The following is an 8,818-nucleotide window of genomic DNA, read 5'->3' on the forward strand; positions in this document are numbered from 1 at the left end:
ACATGTGGGAGCACCCGATATCCACAAAAGCAGGGCCTTACTTAGGTCATGTCTTCTTTTATGTTAGTTACGTACCCACTAGCTGGAATTTCCCTCCCTCTGTTAAGTTACTAAGAAGGGGCTGCTCCTTCCATTTCCTATCAATTCTTTTTTTTATCATCCTTGTTTTTTTTTTTTTAATAAAAATTTTTTTTTCAACGTTTATTTATTTTTGGGACAGAGAGAGACAGAGCATGAACGGGGGAGGGGCAGAGAGAGAGGGAGACACAGAATCGGAAACAGGCTCCAGGCTCCGAGCCATCAGCCCAGAGCCCGACACAGGGCTCGAACTCCTGGACCGCGAGATCGTGACCTGGCTGAAGTCGGACGCTTAACCGACTGCGCCACCCAGGCGCCCCTATCATCCTTATTTTGGTCACTTGCTGTATTCCTCAGAGTGGGGGACTCGAACCCTTCTCCAGGTCTTTTAGAGACACCTAAGCAGTTGCATGGATATCTTCCCACTGGGGAAAAGGTTCCTGGAGTCTGGGCTCCAGGGATCCTCCGGTATCTCACAGCTGAAGGAAGGTCTGTGGAGGCTCCAGGTCAAGGGAAAGTTTTGTTCCTGGAGGCGTGACTGAGCCCAGAATGCAGGCCTCCTGCCCCTACCTCCTTTCAGTCTTTTACTTTACTTTTTAAAAAACTGTAATGTTTATTTTAGAGAGAGAGAGAAACAGAGCACGAAAGGGTGGGGGAGCAGAGAGGGAGGGAGACCCAGAATCCGAAGCAGGCTCCAGGCTCCGAGCTATCAGCACAGAGCCCAACATGGGGTTCGAACTCGCAAACCGTGAGATCATGACCTGAGCCGAAGTCGGACGCTCAACCGACTGAGCCACCCAGGAGCACCCGCCATTTCAGTCTTGCACACGTGCCTTGGGCTCCGTCCATTCAGTTACCTACCTAGTCAGTCTTCACTAAGTATCCAGTGAACTCCACAGACCCCGCCACCGACCTCATAAGCCTCGCAGTTCCGGTGGTGAGAGCCAGACAAATACGAGTGAGCAAAATAACGGCAAGTTGTACAAATTCTGCAACATTTGCTGAATGAACGAACGCATGAACCCTTAGTATGTTCCCTGGAAAGAAACTGTAAACATCAGAGTTATAAATCACTTGTGTCGCCACCACCTTTCCTGGTGTAGATAGATGTCAGCCCTTCTCCATCCCTCGGAGGGGATGGTGTGCCGATAATGCAAAATGTTAGCTCAAGTGGCTGCCATTTATTGGACTAGCCATGTACCAAGGGAGTTGTATATGTCACCGATTTTCACCCTTTTAATTAGGTATAATTATCCCCATTTTGAGGATGAGAAAAACTGAGACTCCAAGAGTCTTTGAAATCCCATAGGTAGCAGTATATGGCAGAACATTTGTACTTTGCTCTGGGATGTGTATTTGTTCTCATTCCCAGCTCTCCACATTCAAGACAAACCCATTTCTTTCCGAGGCCCTGGTACAGAGGAGCTGGCCGCCCTCCCCTGTCCTGCCCCTCCTGCTCAAAGGAAAGCGGGCTGAGACGGAGGTGTGTGTCCCTCTCTCACAGCTTGTGTCCACTGGCTATACCTGCCTCGCAGGTGGGAAGGGAAGGACCAGCCATTTCCCTTGCTCTGTGGGAGGGACCCGTGAGACGCCTGGATGTTGTCAACCAAAGACTCGAACAGGCCAAAGAGCTGACGACGACGTTGGCAAGAAAGGGACCTCCATGAGGCAGATAATCAGAAGTTGACGACTGGGGCTCCTGGATGCCTCAGTCGGTTGAGCGTCCAACTTAGTCTCAGGTCATTGTCTCACAGTCCGTGGGTTCAAGCCCCGCGTCAGGCTCTGTGCTGACAGCTCAGGGCCTGGAGCCTGCTTCAGATTCTGTGTCTCCCTCTCTCTCTCTGCCCCTCCCCTGCTCATGCTGTCTCTCTCTGTCTCAAAAATAAATAAAAACATTAAAAAAAAAAAAAAGAAGTTGACGACTGATAGTCCTTGAACATCCCTCCCTGCCGCCTCCTGCTAAATCAGGCCACTCCCGTGGTCTTGACGACAAATAACAAGCTTTCACACGTTCTAATTTTCACATGCGTTAGCTCCCTGCTCACAACAGACCTGCGGGGTAGCTAAGGCTGGCCTTGTTCCAGAAAAAGAAAGTTTGTGGGGCTAGCATCCACAAAGCGTCCTGCTCAACTTCATGTAATGAAATTTGTGTATGTAATGAATTATGTATGTAATGTACATATGTAATGACATTATTTATGTATGTATGGACCGCGTACTCTGAAATATTTCACGACTGTTAGCCCATCTCCTCTTCTCTACCACCATATGAGGTGGGCATGAGCGTTAGCCGCAGTTTTTAAGATGAGGAAACTGAGGCACAGTAATGGAGTGTCTTGCCCTAGGCCACACAGTGGGCGAGTGGTAGAGCGGGGGAGGCGGAAGCCAGCTGCCTGGCCCCACGGTCTGCGTGTAATCGCTGCACCAGGTGGGCTCGGCACAGCGACTGCACTCGGGAACTCTAGTTTGTTTTTCTGGTGACCCCCCTCCCCTTCCCCCTGCCTCCCTCAGTCTTTATGGCCCATTGGAAAAAAAAGCGAGCCAGAGCTGTGGCTCCCAGGGTGACGATCCTTCAGCTGCCTCTTTGGCACTGTCATTCTGGCCTCCTATCTCTTGCCAAAGGCTCCAGCCGGGAATACCGCAGACGGTTTGCCATGGATCAAGGTTTCTCCGGAGAAAGAGCTCACAGGAAGGCTGCTGGGCAAAATGATGTAACTTGCCGTTTCCCCCGTTGCCTCGTCGAGAGCGGCCAAAGGAAGTCACTGCACGTATGAACAGGTGCCATCAAAGCACAGCCTCTGGCCAGTTTGGAGACCTACGTGGGCTGGAGCGGCCAGTGACTCACTGGCCGCGTGGAAAATCTGAGGTGGCGGATGATAGAAATAACACTTCTCTAGGAGTGTGGCGTGTTACTCACTCAACAGTGCTCCCTGACGAGGGCCCAGGGGTGTGCACAAGAGCTGTGACTAGGCTTGTTCATTCATGTACTTGTTATCCACTTATTTATCCAATGCATTCTAATTCATGCACCAAAGAGGCGCTGAGCTAGCTGTGGAGGATAGGCAAAACAAAATTCCTGCCCTCCAGGGGCTCACCGTCTAGAGAGGGGAGGCAGGAGCAGGATCCAGTGGTTTGCACTAAATCCTGATGTCGTACGGTCATTTCGCCTCTCCACTTGACATCATCTCCCGCCCAGCTCTGTCCTGCTGGCCTCTCCCCACGCTCAGGCACAGGTCACGCCTGGCCCAGGCAGCCCTCCTTCCTTCTACCTCCTTTCTGCCTGGATCCGCACCTTCCTTGTGAGCCAGACCGTTTCTGTCAAACGAGGAGTCTTGGATCTCCTTCTCTGTCAGTTACTGTTGGTCTGCAGGCAGGGACAGAGGTGGTGATAAAGCAGCAGAGATAGGCTTCGCCGTCATATGGGGATCCCAGGTGGGGCGGGCGGGTTATTTTGTTTGCCCCTGTGTTCTCCAGGCTGCCCTGGGCCCTGGGGAAGCAGCCCTAAGCAGACCGAATCACCTGGGCTCCTGACCTCCTGATTTCTGTGGGGTTTGGCCAGCAGGGGTCCTGGCAGGGAAGGAGAGAGAAGCCACTGTGTTTATTTCCCATCCCCTGCTGCCTGCTCTCTCTCCTGCCTGAGTCCCAGCAGGGGTTCGGGCTCCTCTGTGGCCACAGCTTTGCTGGGTGGCCCTTCGTTCATGACCCCAGCTCGAATCAGGCTTTGCTGCACATTTCCATTTCCTGCCTCTTTGGGGCTTTCCTTGTGCCTCATCGGCCCTTATTGGTTCCCTGAATCCTGTCTATATCTTGCAAACTGTCATATCATGAAACTCCCTTCCGTGAAGCCCTTCTGAATGTGTCTTTTGTTTCCCGCTGGAACTCTGGCTGGCCTCACCTGGGTGCAGAGGACCGGGTCCCCGGTGGTTCAGAGACCCAGGTCAGCTTTATTACCCCTCTTCTCCAGGGGCTCCCCCGGGGAACAGAGAGGTTGAATGAAGGACAACGCTCTACCAAGGGTTTTCCCTGAGGGATGAGGAATCCCTGCCTTCCTGGAAAGCAGAATCAAGGGGCAGTATGGGACAGGCAGCCGGAAGCTGTGGTCAGGCCAAGGGGAATGAAACAGACTGGTGCCCAGGGCCCTCCTCTGCTGGCTGCTATGCCCAGCTATCTCCTCAAGGCTTTCGAGCCCTGGAATCCCCGCACATACCTTACTGATGAGAAATCTGTGACTCAGAGAGGGAAGAAGGAGCCTACAGGAGGATCATTCTGTCTCCCTCACACTGGCAATCAAAGAGAAACCCCACTGGGTGATCAAGAGGTTGGAGGGTAACAGACAAATCTTGGCCGCGGTGGTGGCCCAGCACGTAAAAAAATCTGGAGCCAGACCGCATAGATGCCAATCCCGGATCCACCTCTTACTAGCGGTGTGATCTTGGACGGGGTACTTGACTTCTCTGGGCCTCAGTTTCCCCATCCATAAAAATGGGGCTGATGAGAATAGCAACCCCCCACCTCATAGGGTTGGGGAGACAGTTAAGTGAGTTTGTGGTCACGAGGCCCCTAGGAACAGCGCTGGCACACAGGGAACACTGTGTAAGTGCTAAAAATCGGAGCTTCTCTGATTCTGCCCCCAGCCTTCTTTTGATTGCGCACCTCCCCTGCCTCCTTTCCAATGTCCCGAAAAAGGGTGAACAACCACCAAGGGAGCCCCTTGTCAAGTCTACCATCACCAAGCCTTTTGTGAGCGCGAGCCCTGCCCCGAGGGGTCACCATTCTGGGGAGAGCAGTGAGGACAGGACGCACCCAGTTGGCTCACTCACCCCAGGTGCCTATGCCCAGTGGGCTCAGCCTCGATGCGTGCAGAACGGCCTCTTCCCCCAGCCCCCTCAACTTCCCGGAGCTGCAGGGGGCCCGGGAGCTCTTGGTAACAGCACATTAAGCCCCTGTTTGTGGGAACTTTAATTTAAACACAAATTAGAGACGGCAAATGACTCTGGCAGCCAGATAAGCCATCCCGGGAGAGCAAGGAATAAGCCAAGAGAATCAGCCGAGGTAAGGCCTGAATTTAAACTACCGGAGATTCCCAGAAGCCTGGAATGGGTGAAGGCTGGAGGTCCTCAGTGAAGAACCCCAGAAGCCCCACGCCCCACGGGCCCTGCTCGGGCTCCATGCCAGTCCCCTTTGCCTCTATTCGATTCTGCAAAATTCCAACCCTCCCTGCTCCCACCGCACTGTTTTGGAGAACTCAATTTCTTCACTCCGTCTTCTCCTCTTCTGTAGTCCGCCATTCTGAGAAAGTCCTACTTACTCTCTAACCTCCATCTACACTATCACAGCTGGAACAGAATACATCCTGCTTATTGGTGGCTCAGGGGATTTCTATTCAGGAAGCAAACGTGATAGAGTGGAAATAACCTGAATGCTGATAGACCCGGGTTTACTCCTCTATACAATGGGGATTTCCTCATCAGTTTCCTCATCTATACAACGAGTGTGTGAGAGGATTTTTAAGTTCCTGGGAGCTCTGACTTTTCACAGGAGAACTTGAGGGCAAGAATGTCCCAGGAAATCTCTAGTGTTCTATAACCCAGGAGTTTCCCACTGTTCTAGATACATTGTTGGTTATTTGGGGGCAGGGGGGAGAAGGGAGAGCAGTCAAGCCTGTCTATTCCTTTGTGGGAAGGGTCTCCAGGCTTTGCTTCTCCCCCTCCACACACAACCCAGGCCCCGGGCCCAGGCAAGAGGCTGCCTTTCCAGGTCTGTCAAGGCCTGCTGAGCTCAGCTCTGTGGGGCTGTGGCTGCTGAGATGTTGTTACTGTCCTCTGGGGTGGGAGCAACATATGTTCCCTCTGTCACAGCACCTGTGAGGGTGGCTGAGGGATGCCAGCCCCCAAGAGGGCAGAGTGCCACCCTCTGCAGCTGACCTTGAGAAATCTTAGCCTGTCTTTCTGGGGAGCTTAAAGTGAGGGCAGAGGGGACAGGTCCCAAACCCCCACCAAATGGGAAGCCGCTGTCCTTCGGAGGGTTAAAGAGCACACCTTGGCTACAGCAAGAGGGAAGAGGGCAGAAGAGTTCTGCCCCACAGGCAGAACTTGGGGGTTGGATGCTAGAACAGACTAGGACTCTGAGAGGTCATCTGAAAGGACAGCCCCATTGCCTTTGGTCTCAGAGGATGTCCGTGAGGCCTGGATCCCAGGAAGCGGTGAGAGGACTGTGACCCCAAAGGTCAATGCCAGCTCGTGACTCAGGAGTCAGAAGGTCCCTGTGACTGGCATAGAAGGACCTTGGCATTTTTTCTGGCCCAAGGCCCTCAGACAGAGGTGGACAGCTGCCATCGGGGCCCAGGGCCCAGCTGTGTCCCCACTTTGCCTGCCTCCCCCCTCTTGTGAGCCTGGCTGCCCCTGGAGCCACAGGCCTGCCCGCCATCTGGGCAACTCAGAGGAGAGCCCACTGCCAAGGGAGTGCCAGCATTGATTTATAGCCCACAACCTTGGCAGGCTCGGGGCTGTATGCCCGGAACCTCCTTTGCTCAGGAAAGAGGCGCGCCTCTTAAAGGGGCAGTGCAGCGGAATGCAGGGAAGTCCAGGATGTAAGCCGAGGGGTCAGGGGGCTGGCGAGGAAGAGCCCCATCCCTCAGGACTCGGGGTGACCTGTCCTGTCTTAGGGAAGCTTCTCCGCTGTCCATCACACCCCTCATCATGCACCTCTCCTTCGTAGGCTTAGCCCAACCCGGACAATCCAATTCAATTGGTTTAATGTCAGTCCCTCTTGACAGACTGCATACTCCATGAGGGCAGGAAACAGAGCCATGGTGTTCATCCCTGCAAATGCAACACGCAGCACAGTGCCCAGCACCTAGTAGAGGCTCAGTAAGCATCTGTCAAGCATAGGAAAGAATACATAAGTGAAGAACTTTGCCCATGAGGTGCGGGGAATGGTTTTCGAGATCCTGCAGCACCTGCCCCTGCCCGCAGGACCTCTCCCTCCAGGCCCCTTCTCCACGCCTGTCACGTCACCTGGGACCAGTGAGGCCAATCTGTTACCCAGACACATTTTCCGCCCTCCTTTCCCTGGGTCTTCTCTCCGAAGTCCTTCATACAATGTTCCTCCCAGTTTCCTGCAACCAAGGAGATTTCGCTAATTGCCTTTCGCCTCCGCTCCCCATTCAGGTTACTTCTCAGCATGGAAACGCTTCATTCATTCATTCATTCATTCATTCAGCAGTAGTCACCGCATATATGCTGCCTACGAGGCTCTGGGTACTGAGAATTCACGAAAGAACAGGCCGGGCACGATCCCTGACCCCAGGGCTTACATTTCAGGGGATGAGGCAGACCAAAAAAAGGAAGCAAATGTGTAAATGCAAGTCGTGGCACCTATACTGTGAAGAGGGCTGAGGTGATCACAGATTTAATGTGGGGACCCATTAAACTGGGTGGCTGGAGAAGGCTTCTCCGAGGAAGTGACATGTGGCTCAGATTTGAAGGGCAAGAAGGAACTGTGTGGAGAAAAGGGGACCAGCATTCCAGAAGTGGCTCCGGCGCCTGGGTGTGAGCGGGGGAGTCCCTCTGTGGCGGGGGGCAGGGGTGTTCCAAACTATACTCCCCCATCTCTCCCAAATTCTGAAACTCATACCCCTTCATTATGCAGGCGCATTGTTGAAAATCCTTGGAGATCCAGCATGGGCTCCGCCTGGGAACTGATTAGAAAAACAATGCCAGGTTCCACTCCAGATATACTGCGTCAGAATCTGCATTTTAACAAAATGCCCAGTCGTTGGGAGGCACGGCGATGTTGGAGTAGCACCGATCTAGAGAACACCTCAGAGGTGGAGCAGTGCGAGAACATCACTGAGGTGATTGTCGTGGGAGGTGGCGGTGGCTGCTGAATAGTTCAGATCTGAACCCGAGATGAGGTGTGATAGTGGATGTGGGTTTATGTATGTGCTTGTGTGTGTGTGTGTGTGTGTGTGTGTGTGTGTGTCTCCAGCCCTGAGGACTGCGAGCTATCTGGGGCTTGACATCTCCTGGCCTTTTTCCACACCCGGGGATACATCTTGACCTCACTGTGAAAACACCCCCTCTTGTACGTGCAGCTGCAAGTCGAATGGAATCTGCCAGCCTCTGGGTGGTGGGGGACACCTCTGAAGCAAGGCAAGGCGAGGAGATCCCTTGTTCCTGACCTCCGGCAATCCATTTATCTGACCTGAGTCTCATAAATGCGTCCTGATGAGCCCAATCGCTTGCTAATGGTTATGAGCTGAGACCTGGGGATTTATGGCTGAGGCCTCAGCGGCCACGGACAGGAGCCGGGCTGCGTGCAGGAGACCAGGCTCTGCGTGGCTTCAGTTCATGACAGTCTGTGCCCAGAATCATACTGGGGACACCCCCACTGCCTTCATTTGGAACAAAGAGCACTGCCCTGGGTAGGAACGGGTGGGCCGAGGAGAGGAAAGACCTCTGACTGCAGATGTCCTAGGGATGAAGCGTGAATGTCTGGGAAGCGGGCCCGGCTTGTCCGTGTGTGTGTTGAGGGCAGGGGAGTGGATATTGAATCAAGCACTGGAATTGGAGCCAATCAAACTGGGGTTCAAATCCTGGACCTGTTGTTTACCAGTGTGTAACTCTAGACAAATCACTTCCCTTCCTGAGCCTCATTTTCCTCATCTGTAGATGGGAATTATAAAACAACCTCACAGGTAATGTCTGCAGAAGGCACTTCAAGTACTAACTGTGTGTAT

The sequence above is a fragment of the Puma concolor genome, chromosome B4 (genome assembly GCF_028749965.1).
Source record: "Puma concolor isolate L17-30 chromosome B4, mPumCon1.1.hap2, whole genome shotgun sequence".
NCBI classification, from domain to species: domain Eukaryota; kingdom Metazoa; phylum Chordata; class Mammalia; order Carnivora; family Felidae; genus Puma; species Puma concolor.